Source organism: Tachyglossus aculeatus, chromosome 2, assembly GCF_015852505.1.
Source record: "Tachyglossus aculeatus isolate mTacAcu1 chromosome 2, mTacAcu1.pri, whole genome shotgun sequence".
Lineage (NCBI taxonomy): Eukaryota > Metazoa > Chordata > Mammalia > Monotremata > Tachyglossidae > Tachyglossus > Tachyglossus aculeatus.
This window is the reverse complement of record NC_052067.1, coordinates 24,105,713-24,119,026: the sequence shown is the minus strand read 5'-3', so window position 1 is coordinate 24,119,026 and position 13,314 is coordinate 24,105,713. Positions and strand designations below refer to the sequence as shown.

Below are 13,314 nucleotides of genomic sequence, written 5' to 3'. Positions count from 1 at the left end.
AGCCAAGAAGGCCATGACAGTGGAACTTTGGTCTTTCCTAGGGCAGTGATCAATCAATCCCTCTTCTCAGGGTCACGCCTGGAGAGTTTCCAGTACTCCACCAGTCTCGGCTATGGGAGGGAGAGTCAAGCAGAGGCATACCCATTCTATTCCTAGCTTGACCAGTGGCTAGCAAGTGGAAGGCAATCTGCTACAAGTCAAACCTCACCCATGCTAGGCAGCAGCGTGGGAGAGAGCCGAAGGCAGAGACTCAAGTTTAGTGTGCAGAAGGAGGCCTTAGTAAACCGCATCAGTGTTTTGACCAAGAAAACTCTATGGATACAGTACCAGAACGATTGTAGATGGAGAACGGGGCATTCTGGGAGAGATGTGTCCGTGGTGTCCCTATGGGTCGGAAACGATTTGATGGCATAAGACAAGATCAATCAAAAGTATTATTAAGCGCTTAAGCTGTGCAGAGCACCATATTGAGCTTTGGAGGAGCATGCATTAGACATGGGTAGACTTTTACCTGCCCTCAAGGACCTTACCATCCAGTGGGTGATGAGCCCAAGGACCACATATGCCCATCAACAATGTACCGCTGACTTTTGTTGTTGTTTCTGAACTGTTTCAGAACAACGTTCTGAAACCCCATTATTGATTTCCATGCTTGTCTTTCCTCTCCTACCTTTTAGACTGAGAGCGTTCCGTAGGGACAGGAACCTGTTTGCATTAATACCTCTCCCTAGTGTTTAGTGCATAGTGCTGTGTACAAAGCAAAGGCTTAACATATATCAGAAATAAGCTGAGGGAAGTTGGCAGACTACTGTTAGTAATGAGAACTAAAATGAAAGTAAAATGTCTCTGGAACCCACACTGTACTCTCAAAAGATATAGAGACTCTTCATATTCCCCCCAAAGTAAATTGTCCTCTATATTAAGATTTTTCAAGTGGGCATGATGAATATTCAGATCACAAAATCAACCATTGCTATTTTGTAACGACTGCTTTCGTCTTCTGCCAGAAGGAATTTTAGAGATTTTCCACGCATATAATCATACAATGGGAAACATGACAAGTTTTCCTCTCTTCCCTCATGCGCAGTTATTGTAAATTCAAAATGCTTGGGAAATTGCCAAACAGTATAAATGTGTGTGTTTGTGACTGAAATAGCCTATGCATAACTCAACTTGGCTCTGTTCCAGCACTACATAGTACAGTGTTTGGTGCATTTTTTAATGCTATTTGTTGAGTACTTCCTAAGTGCTAGACACCATTCTAAGTGCTGGGGTAATCAGGATAATCAGGTTGGACACAGTCTGTGTCCCAAAAGTAGCTCACAGGCTTATTCCCCATTTTATAGATGAGATGACTGGGGCACTGAGAAATTAAGTGACTTGCCCAAGGTCACACAACAGACAGGTGGCAGAGCCGGGATTAGAACCCAGGTCCTTCTGTCTCCCAAGCCCATCCACTAGGCCACACTGTACATAGTAGGTGTTTAACAAATACCAGCAATTATTATTATTGTCATTATTATTACCATTATTAGGGAAAGTAGGGTGTTTTGAAGGGAGAGGACAAATGGAGCGCAATGGTTGGCAAACCAGAGATGGAGTGGAGGGCATAGGGAGAAGAATTAGGTTGATAGTCAAAGAAGGTCAAAGACAAGTAGGGAGAAATGAATGGAGCATGTTACCTGAAGGTCAGTTGGATGAGAACCTGATACCTTAGTTTTTGTGTAGCACTTTTATTCCCAAAGCACCCTCCATTTTTGCCTTCACAACAATCCAGTGAGGATAAAATTATGATAAAAATGATAAAAAAATTACGGTATTTGTTAAGCACTTACTATGTGCCAAGCACTGTTCTAAGCTCTGGGGTAGATCCAAGGTAATCGGGTTGTCCCACGTGAGGCTCCCCATTTTACAGATGAAGTAACTGCGGAACAGAGAAGTTAAGTGACTTGCCCAAGGTCACACAGCAGACAAGCGGCAGAGCTGGGATTAGAACCCATGTCCTCTGATTCCCTAGCCCGTGCTCTTTCCACTGAGCCATGCTGTGTCTCTAGGTAAGTAAGAAAAGCAGATATTATTGACCCCACTTGCTGGTAAGGAAAGTGATGTACAAACAGGTTAAGTGACTTTCCCAAGGTCACCCAGCAGGCTTGTGGCAGAGTTCAGACTTGAAACCAAATCTGTCGGCTCCCAGATGGGCGGGCACTACCCTGCCTTCCCTAAACCATGTGAAAAGAGGTTACTGGGTAATGGGATACAATGTTCATAAGAAGGGGAGAAAAATGCATAGGGACGTATTTACTGTATACCCGTCTTGAGAGGCCACACTCTATCCCCAGGTATTTTAAGGCCCTCTAGACTGTAAGCTTGTTTTGGGCTGGGAATGTGCCTGTTTATTGTTATTTTATACTTCCCAAGTGCTTAGTACAGTTCTCTGTACACAGTAAGTGCTCAAAAAAAATGACAATGAATGAACGAATTAGGGCAGTTATGATTTACACAGGAATGTGTGTATGTTTTCCTGTTGTCTCCCTTCCACCCTCCCTCTTCTTTCCCCACAGTCCTTCCTCATTCCTTTTCCCTTCCCTTCCTTGAGGATTGAGATGAAAATTAGGGTCAATAGAAAAATCCACCCTCTTGTCATCCCTTCCATTGTTTTGACACGTGATGACCAACAAGCCTCCTACCTCCTTGGGTTTCAGGTGTTCCGCCTGCCAAATGGAATAATACTTCAGCCCTCCTAGGAGTGGGAAGTGTAAGATACAAGGAATAACTAATTGGCTTTTGAAAGTACTTCGCAACCCTCTAATGCTCTGTTAAAGAAGCTCCGTTTTTCCATTTGCTTTTCTTTGGCAATTTTAAATGACATTTTCATCTACAATAGAAAATGATGTGCAGGTTGAAAGCAAATGGAAAATCAGAGCGACAAGAAGATGACATGCTGCAGTGGGAAAATATCAAACATGAGTCCATTTTACAGGCTCGAAAGAGGGTCCAGCATATTCACGTTTTGGCCGAATGAGAGAGACTCACATAGGTGGAGTTCAAGAGTTCTGAATTAAATTGGAGCTTGTCATTGTCAGTGAAAACATCAACTCCGAAAGCAAATATGCCTGTGGGGAAAAGTCATCAGCCGTAGGACTAAAGGGAGTTTGCTATTTGCTAAGCCTGCCTTAAGCCTTTTCCAACTGCTCACCCGTTTAGTAGTTCCAGAGATCAATATAATTAAAAACACTATCTTGGGGAATGTCATTTGTTAGGCTTTACAAAACAGATGTGAATAACACTGCTGCTCTGTTAGTTCCATTGGTTCAAACTTTAATTTCCTCTTTTCCCTTTGCCAAAAGTAACAATCTATAAAGGCAACAGAGAAAAGAAATGAGATGCTCAAAAGATGTACGATTAAGACTACCTGTTACCCTCTAACAGCCACTCACCAAAAGTGATTAACAATTCATGTTTTTGTTCATTTTATTAGCTGGGTCTCTCTCAGAGCAGGAGGGAAGTGATAAACTATATATATTATGTGTATACCGCTAAATCTGCTGGGCTTATTTGCATGGTAAGTAATATTTGCTGTTTTTGAACAAAACTGAGCAACAGAGTTAGCAGGTTAATCAGTTAGAGAGTTGGCAATAAGCCACTGGGAGGTTGTTATTGATTTTGGCCATTGCTAATTGAAAATATGACCTAAAAGTCTCAGGTCCATCTCTTAAGTGATGCTGGGCCTCACTGGACGGAGAACCTTGAAGAGGACCACGAATCAGTGGTATTTCTTGAGCTCCTACTATGAGCAGAGCACTGTACTAAGTGACCGGGAGATTACAATACAACAGAATTAGCGGACACATTCCCTGCCCACACCAAGTTTACGAATGACCATGTAACTTCTGTCCTGAAAAGGACAACTTGTACTTCCCAAGCACTTAGTACAGTGCTCTGCACACAGTAATCGCTCAATAAATATGATTGATTGATTGATTGATTGATTGACAAGGTGTTTGCCCTACTCCCTACCCTAGCATCAGAGGGAAGCAGAATCTTCAGGGCTGTGAGAAGCAGTCACTAAAACCCAGATCCACCTTGCCCCATTGTGGGGATTTTTATGGTACTTGTTAAGCACTTACTTATTATGTGCCAGGCACTGTACTAAGCGCTGCGGTAGATACAAGTGAACCAGGTTGGACACAGTCCATATCTCGCATGGGGCTCACAATCCACAGTCTTCACCTCCATTATACAGATGAGGGAACTGAGACAAGGAGAAGTGAAGTGATTTGCCCAAGGTAATACAGCAGACTAGTGGTAGAGCAGGATTAGAACCGAGGTCCTTCTGATTCCCAGGCCCATACTCTATCCAATAGACCATGGTCCCTCTCTGTCCCTGTCAAAACACCATATATTTTTTTAATGGCATTTATTAAGCGCTTACTATGTGCAAAGCACTGTTCTAAGCACGGGGGAGGTTACAAGGTGACCAGGTCGTCCCACGGGGGGCTCACAGTCTTAATCCCCATTTTACAGATGAGGTAACTGAGGCCCAGAGAAGTTAAGTGACTTGCCCAAAGTCACACAGCTGACAAGTGGCGGAGCTGGGATTTGAACCCATGACCTCCGACTCCAAAGCCCGGGCTCTTTTCCACTGAGCCAGATCTAAGAAATGTGTCAGGTTTATCATTCTCTACTCATCTTTAAGATGCTGTTCTGTAAGCAAAAGGCAACAGCTGGTAATCAGGGATGTGTGATTTGCATGTAAAGGGGCAGGAAAATGTAATCCACGGAGGAGAGAGGGTAAATATGCCTTGGCCACATGTGTCTGTGTTTATTAAGGTCAAAGAACTTTTCTCTTTTCATATGTAAGCCTGTCTCAAACATTGGAGATCAATTGGATTTGGCATGAGTTTCACAGGCAAGGAGCAAACCGGACACCTAAGGGAAAAAGCAGTGGTTGAAAGTACAGCTAAATGTGTCTGTGAAGCGTTTTTCAAATGCAGATGGATCAGCAGAAAATAAATAGGAAAGAGAAGGATGAAGGCAATGGAATAAACAAATGGCTTCCCATTTTGCATGGAGGAAATTCAAGTGTCAAAATCACCTTGGATAAGGAGATAGAAGCTGACCTTGATAAGATCATGCATGGAGCAATTCGTAAGTTGACAAAAACAGATGGAATTCTCCTCAGTGTTTCAAATTATTTTTCTGATTAGCACTGCTAAGCACCAAGATTTTGCTAGAAGGGCTGCATGATGTCTGCCTTTGAAGAAGCCAGTGTTCCTTTAGTTATACCAACCAGACACCCCCTCCTCACATTAGTGCCACACACTCAGGGAATGAGGCTGTTGAGGCTACTGCTGCTACTACTACTATTCACTGGGGACATTTTCTTTCCTCTCATGGAGATTCACCAGTGATGCGCTAAAGGTTTTCACTATTTCCTACTCTTTTTTGATTTGTGTAATTCAAACTGACTAATTTACCTTTTTCTAGAGGCTAAACAGGGCCAGTCATTGCAAATGATAGACGTGGTCATAAACCAAAGGGTTATCTTTGTGTGTATGGAATGTAGGAGGGAACGAATCACTCCGTTCAACACCACCTGCTGATAGTGATTCTGATTCCTCATCAGTGGCACCTTTCAAATACAGTGTACAACTAAATTCCTTAGTAATAACCGGCATTCGTCATCCATCTAGTGTCTCTCATCAGTACCCTTCCCTTAACTACAGTGCTAAGCGCTTAGTACAGTGCTCTGCACATAGTAAGTGCTCAATAAATACGATTGATGATAACAATAATACTGATGATGATGATAATAATGATAATAACAATAATACTGGTTAAGAACCTATGTGCCAAGCACTGAACTAAATACTGGGGCAGACACAACATAATCAGGACAGACAAGGTTCCTGTCCTGAATGGGGCTCACAGTCTAAGTAGGAGAACATAGGACTTAATCCCCAATTTACAGATGAGAAAACGGACGCACAGAGACTTTAAGTAACTTGCCCAAGCTCACACAGCAGGAAAGTGGCAAAAATGGGATTAGAACCCAGATAATCTGACTCCCAAATCTGTGCTCATTCCACCAGGGCTACAGGATTATATTTGGATTTTTCTAGTCCCCTTCCCCCAAGGATGGACAGTGCATGCCTAAATGGGGTAGCTCCGTTCGTTCATACATTCATTCAATCGTATTTATTGAGCGCTTACTGCGTGCAGAGCACTGTACTAAGTGCTTGGGAAGTACAAGTTGGCAACATATAGAGATGGTCCTTACCCAACAGTGGGCTCACAGTCTAGAAGGGGGAGACAGAGAACAAAACAAAACATATTAACAAAATAAAATAAATAGAATAAGTATGCACAAATAAAATAGAGTAATAAATATGTACAAACATACATACAGGTGGTGTGGGGAGGGGAAGGAGGTAAGGCAGGGGGGATGGGGAGGGGGAGGAGGGGGAGAGGAAGGAGGGGGCTCATTCTGGGAAGGCCTCCTGGAGGAGGTGAGCTCTCAGCAGGGCCTTGAAGGGAGGATGAGAGCCTCTTTGACAGCCAAGCGATCAATATCCTGGACTTGCATTTGAATTGTTTTTCATTAGTGATGATGGTCTGAGCAGCACCAGCTATACCATCTTGTCCAGTCCCTGGGAAGCCAATAGCACACCTTTCCTGAACGTTGCGTAAGGTATGGATGCAGTCCAGCCTATGGCCATAGACCAGTGTATCTTTTTTAAAAAAAAGTGGTATTTGTTAAGTACTTACTCTATGCCGGTCACTGTACTAAGTGCTGGCATTGATACAAGCTAATCGGGTTGGACACAGTCCGTGTCCCACATAGGACTCACAGTCTTAATTTCCATGTTGTAGGTCAGGCAACTGAGGCCCAGAGAAATTAAGTGACATGCCCAAGGACACACAGCAGACAAGTGGCAGAGCCAGGATTAGAACCCATCGCCTTCTGGCTTCCAGGCCCACTACAACATGTTCAACTACAACATGCTGCTTCTGTAATGATGATATAACATCACTTGCTGTGTGGTTGGCCCCACAAAATCCATTATCCCTGGGGCCGTGGGAAGGGGGGCTAACATGCTCTGACCAAAGCACTTCTTTAAAAAATTTGTCCTCTACCATTGATAAAAATCCATTTATTTACTTATCCATTTTTCCATACCCATTTTTCTCCTGTAGGTAATTTCCTTTGGGTCTACTATTAGACTGTAAACTCCCTGAGGGCAAAAATTGTCTTCTACCTTGATTTTGCTCTCACATGCCCTTATTACATTGGTCTGCACACAATAGGTGCTCAAATATGGTTGAATTATAAAATAAACAGTAATATTTGAGTGCCTCTCCACCCCCCTGCCCGGGGTTATCTCAGGGCTCTGCTCCCAGCATGACTTGTCTGAGTCAAATGAAGAAGGGCTCAAGCTGCAACAGCATTGCCTCACTGGGGAAGCTTTGGCTGTGGTATTGTGACTTCTGGACTCTGGATGGCCATACAGTATGGTAAGAAACCTGAAAATGGCTTATTCAATCATATTTACTGAGCTCTGATCGTATGCAGTCCACTGTACTAAGCACTTGGGAGAGTACGATATAAATAATGGATATGTACATAAGTGATGTGGCGGCTACGTGTGGGCTGAATATCACCGTGGCCTAGCAGATATATAACGGGCCTGGGAATCAGAAGTTCCTGGATTCTAATCCTCGCTCTGCCACATGTCTGCTGTGTGACCTTGGGCAAGCCACTTAACGCTTCTGTGCCTCAGTTACCTTATCTGTAAAATGGGGATTAAGACAGTGAGCCCCGTGAGGCACAGGGACTGTGTCCAACCTGATTTGCTTATATTCACCCCAGCGCTTAGTACAGTGCCTTGCACACAGTAAGCGCTGAACAAATATCGTAGTTAATTAGGTGCTCAAAGGTATAGATCCAAATGATTCGGCGATGCAGAGGGAGTCAGAGAAAGGAGGACTTACTTGGGGAAGGCCTCTTGAAGGAGTTAAGACCTTAATTAAGCTTTGAAGATGGAGAAAGTGTTCATCACTGTCTGTTCTTTCATTTTTTGCTGTTAAGTATTTCAATCTTTCCTCCCACGTCCATGATCAACTTCCCAGTCACTCTTATATACTACCATTACTAACTACTATATGTCTGCTGTGTAATTTTGGGCAAGTCACTTAACTTCTCTGGGCCTCAGTTCCCTCATCTGTAAAATGGGGATTAAGACTGTGAGCCCCACATGGGACAATCTGATCACCCTGTATCCTCCCCAGCGCTTAGAAAAGTGCTTTGCACATAGTAAGTGCTTAACAAATGCCAATTATTATTATTATTATTATTATTAATGGTATTTGTTAAGCATGTACTACGTGCCAAGCACTGTACTAGACACAGGGGTAAATGAAAGGTAATCAGGTCCTACATGGGGCTCACAGTTTATATAGAAGGGAGAACAGGTATTGAATCCCCATTTTGCAGATGGGGGAACTGAGGCACAAAGAAGTGAAATGACTTGCCCAAGGTCACACAGCGGACAAGTGACGGAGCTAGAATTAGGGCCCGGGACCTCTGATTCCCAGCTCCGTGTCCTTTCCACTAGTCCATGCCGCTTCTCAGTGTGTGTGAGACTGTGATTCCCTGAGGACCAGGGACTGAGTCCTGTTCATCCTTGATTATTTTCTTACCGCCCACCATGCTCCCAACAGGCACTCGATAAAAACTACTGAATGAATCCCAGTAAGTCATCAACAAGTTGCAAATTGGTGTGGCCTAGATCTTGATTCTTTCAGGGACGGGGGCTTTTGAGGCACTCTAGAACAATCCCCGGCTTCACGCTTTACGTATTTTCTTCATATTATGGGAGGTTCTTTGGTTTGGGGATGCCGGGTTTTTTCTTGATGCCGTTGCCTGCAACTGGCGTTTTGTTTGCTTCATGAACGAAGAGCAATATTATTGATTTCGTTCCACCAGATGGCACCACAGACTGCAATCCAATGACTGTGTATATGTGGAGGCTTACAGACATACACATACAGTTTACATACGTATGTGCATATTCACATGTATAATGTATTACCCTAACTATTGGAATTCGAGTTCAGCAAGCCAGCAGTCTTGTCAACAAAACAAATGAATTTTATGCTTTCAAGGAGATAATGCTTAGTTCCCTTTTCAACCTCACCATATTCTTGTTTCCCCCCCCATCTGTTCCCAAACTGTAAGAACGAGGCACAGACTCCAATCTTCCGGGTTTGGGGCAATGAACACAATTGAAAACTGTTCTTTTCCTACCCAGTAAGGACTAGGGGGAAAGGGATATATGGGGGGAAATAGCAGGAAAAGGAGACGGGGGAGAGGAGGGAAAGAGAGAGGAGGGAAAAGGAAACTTAGGAGGGAGAGAGAAGAAAGAGGGAAAGAGTAGTATTAACACTTTGGAAAGCATAACAAAGGATTAGACATGTTCCTTGCCTGCAAAAAGCTTACATTCTAACAGGAGGTAACTTTAAAAATGTTTATCCAAGGGGTCATCAGAATGAGTAAATTGACTGTAAAACCGACCATACCTGGAGGAAATGAGAGGAAAGAGAGCTTTATTTGATAATGAAAAATAATGCTTTGGACAATGAAATCCTATCAATTTATGCAGGTGAGGCGAAATAGACCTAGGCATGCCTGGCAACACTTTCCCCTCTACGGGGGGAATGGAAAGAGTCTTTTCTGACACATTGTGGCAATAGCCACCAGCAGAGCTGGTCATTGTTTTTGAATACATTAACTTTAACCCTTAAAATACATTAACATTATTAACTACTGATACATTAACATTATTAACATTATTGACTACTGTTCCCCCAGTAGTCTGATTCCACGAACTCCACACTGGGATACCTTAGTCTCCCCTGCCCCCGTCTAGAAAGGAAACTTGTTCTCCTACTCCCAAATTCCACTCCAGGAGCTCCGAAGGGAGTTTCTAGCCCCCAGATCCAGGCAAGGCTGACACTGCTGCTCCAGTTCTGGCTGCCTGGATGTCCCACCACTTCTCTTTGATCTGGTGGAATTACTGCCAAAGTGATGGTAGAGTGAATTGGTAAAAGAGCCCATGCCAAAATGGAGGAGGGGGGATGGTACTAGAGAGACAGGGTCTGCACTGGGAGAAAAAAAATGGGGAGTCCTGACTCCCAAATCCCAACTTGGGAAATGAGGGGGGAGAGAAAGGACAGGGTCTCAGAGAGGGAGGGAGGACAGAGGGTTGGAGGAAAGGTTCAAGGGCAAGAGCCAGACTAGGACAAGAAGAGGGAGAGAGAGGAGGCTTAGGAGAAGGAAAGCTGGGAACGAAAGAGAGACAGAGAGAGAAAAAGAGGCACAAAAGTACAGGAGAGATGCAGTGACCCAGAGGGACAATAATGCAAGGAGACGAACGCAGGGTCTTTGAATCCTCTGTTCAGAGATCACTTGTGTAACATTTAGTACCCCATCACTCTTGTGTCTGCTTCTTTTTAATGGATCTAGGTCTTAAGATAATGACAAGGCCTTCTCTTTCCCACCCCAACTTCTACTACATCAAACCAATCTAGATTAGGAGTAACGGACAGGATGTGAATAAATGCCATCACCAGAGTTTAGAAGAAAGTGGCCAAGAAGAATCAGACCATAAAAAAAATGAAATAATGTTTACGTATTTTTTAAGCGCTTACTATGTATCAAACACTGTTCTAGTCACTGGGGTAGATACAAGATAATTAGGAAGGACGCAGTCCCCGTACCACGTGGGACTCACAGTCCAAGTAGGATGGAGTAGAATTTGATCCACATTCTACGGATGAGGAAACTAATGCCCAAAGAAGTTCAGTGACTTGCCCAAGGTCACACAGCAGACAAGTGGTGTAGCTGGGATTAGAACCTGGGTCCTCTGAATCCCAGGCCTGTGCTCTTTCTACTATGTCACACTGCTTCCCAACAAATTGGGATTGGTGCCTAGGAATTCTGTTTGGATTGAACTCTGTTAGTTTTTATGTGCACTTTTTTTGCCATTTGTCGTCTGGACTTTGAGAATTATGAGTTGCCACAACAGGCAACTCGGTTACTGAGAAAAAGCTGCTTTCTCCTCCCTGATTTGAAAGATGGAGGAAGATGGATCAAAGGACTTAAATAAGTAACCCCGGGGGGTAAGGCATGAGGAGGGAAGAGTAAGTATTTTGGGGCTCCTGGTCCCACAGTTCCCTCGGTTTCCCTCAGCGATCAGAAGAAGGACAGTTTTGGCTCTCACTTCAGTCAAAGGGACTGAATTATTCTATTCATCCTCAGCACATTGGGGCATTGAACATATTTTACCTCATCCTGCACAGCAATGTATGAGCTTAGAAGATATGAAAAATAGAGGCTTCATTAAGGCCACAGCTATTGAATGTATGCAAACAGTCTTTGGCACTGCTTCTAATGCTGTGCCTCAGGACACATACTTGCTTGTACTTAATTTGGACTTTCTGGGCTAATTTGATGAACTGGAAGTGCACTTGCAGCCTCCTGCAAGTGTTCAATAAGTGCAAGTGCTTGTGAAGTGTAACCCCCGTTGTGGCTTGATGTTGGCTGATTAGGACGAAAATGGTGTATTCTGAACCAGAGCTGCGTTTGAAATTCATGGGTTGGCAAGGGATCACAGCTGATCAGAATTTCTCTTGTAAAATTAGCTTCTCTCCCCGACTCATCTTACTCTCCCTTGCAATGCTCCAGAGAAGCACTAAAATCCACCATACCTGCTTACAGGCGCTCCTGAAGAAGAGAAATTAGGGGAATGATAATAATAATAACTGTGGCATTTGTTAAATTCTTACTATGTGCCAGGCACTGTACTAAGTGCTGGGGTAGATACAAGCAAATCGGGTTGAACACAGTCCCTGACCCATGTGGGACTCACAGACTCAGTCTTCATTTTACAGACGAGGTAACTGAGGTACAGAGAAGTGAAGTGAGTTGTCCAAGGGCACGGCAGACAAGTGGTGGAGCCGGAATTAGAACTCAGATCCATCTGATTTCCAGGCCTGTGCTCCTTCCAGTAAGCCATGCTGCTTCTCTGACACCCTGACTCTCTAATTTGGTGGGGTTGCCCAATCACCTCATTCTGGGCATATCTGAGATGAATTCTTGGAAATGCTCACGCCAAGTTGATTTTTCAAGCGCTTAGTACAGTGCTCTGCACATAGTAAGCACTCAATAAATACGATTGATTGATTGATTGATTTTTCTTTTAACATGGTTTCATTGGTAGAACAGTGGGCAAGTGAGCTGTATACCTCAACCTCATCTGGAGATGATAAAGGCCATAATATCATCTGTGTGTGGAAATCAATCAATAGTATTTATCGAGCACTTACTGTGTGCAGAGCTAAGCGCTTGGGAGAGGACAATGTAAGGGAGTTGGTAGACATGTTTCCTGCCCACAAGGAGTTTACTACCTAGAGTGGGGATCATCTTTGAATACAAAGGGAATGAGTGATATCTAAATTTACATCTAAAAGTGTAAATGCCTCAGCCACCCCTTGTGTGGCTCTCTTGAGAATCAGCATGGCCTAGTGAGAAGCAGTATAGTCTAGTGGATAGAGCACAGGCCTGGTAAGAATAATAATAATAATGGCATTTATTAAGTGCTTACTATGTGCAAAGCACTGTTCTAAGCGCTAGTCAGAATGACCTGGGTTCTAATCCCTGCCCTGCCACTTGTCTGCTGTCTGACCTTGGGCAAGTCACTTCACTTCTCTGTGGCTCAGTTACTTCATCAGTAAAATGGAGATTAGTACTGTAAGCCCCACATGGGACATGGACCATATCCAGCTGGATTAATTTATTAATAATAATAATAATGATGGCATTTGTTAAGCATTTACTATGTGCCAGGCACTGTACTAAGCCCTGGGGTGGATACAAGCAAATCCGTTTGGACACAGTCCCCTGTCCCACATGGGGTTTACAGTCTCAATCCCCATTTGATAGATGAGGTCACTGAGGCACAGAGAAGTGGAGTGAAGTGGCCCAAGGTCACACAGCAGAAAAGTGGTGGAGCTGGGATTAGAACCCATGACCTTTTGACTCATAGACCCATGCTCTATCCACTACACAATGAGGTGTCTGTACCCCAATGGAGTAGTCTGTATCTACCTCAGAGCTTTGTGCAGTGCCTGGAACATAGTAAGTCCCTAACAAATACCATAAAAAAAGGATCTGATTTGCCGGCAAACAGATCTGATACCAAGTGAAGAGGAGATGGGGGTAGTTGGTTACTGTGTCACCCAGCTGCCTAATTT

At 43.7% G+C, this 13,314-nt stretch overlaps 1 non-coding gene across 1 annotated transcript; it reads left to right on the top strand.

The window, feature by feature from the left end:
• The first annotated feature begins 60 nt into the window (after positions 1–60).
• LOC119924955 lies at positions 61–198 on the top strand. Its single transcript, XR_005449632.1, has one exon. It is a non-coding gene; the product is annotated as a small nucleolar RNA SNORA7 (small nucleolar RNA).
• The last annotated feature ends 13,116 nt before the right edge of the window (positions 199–13,314 follow it).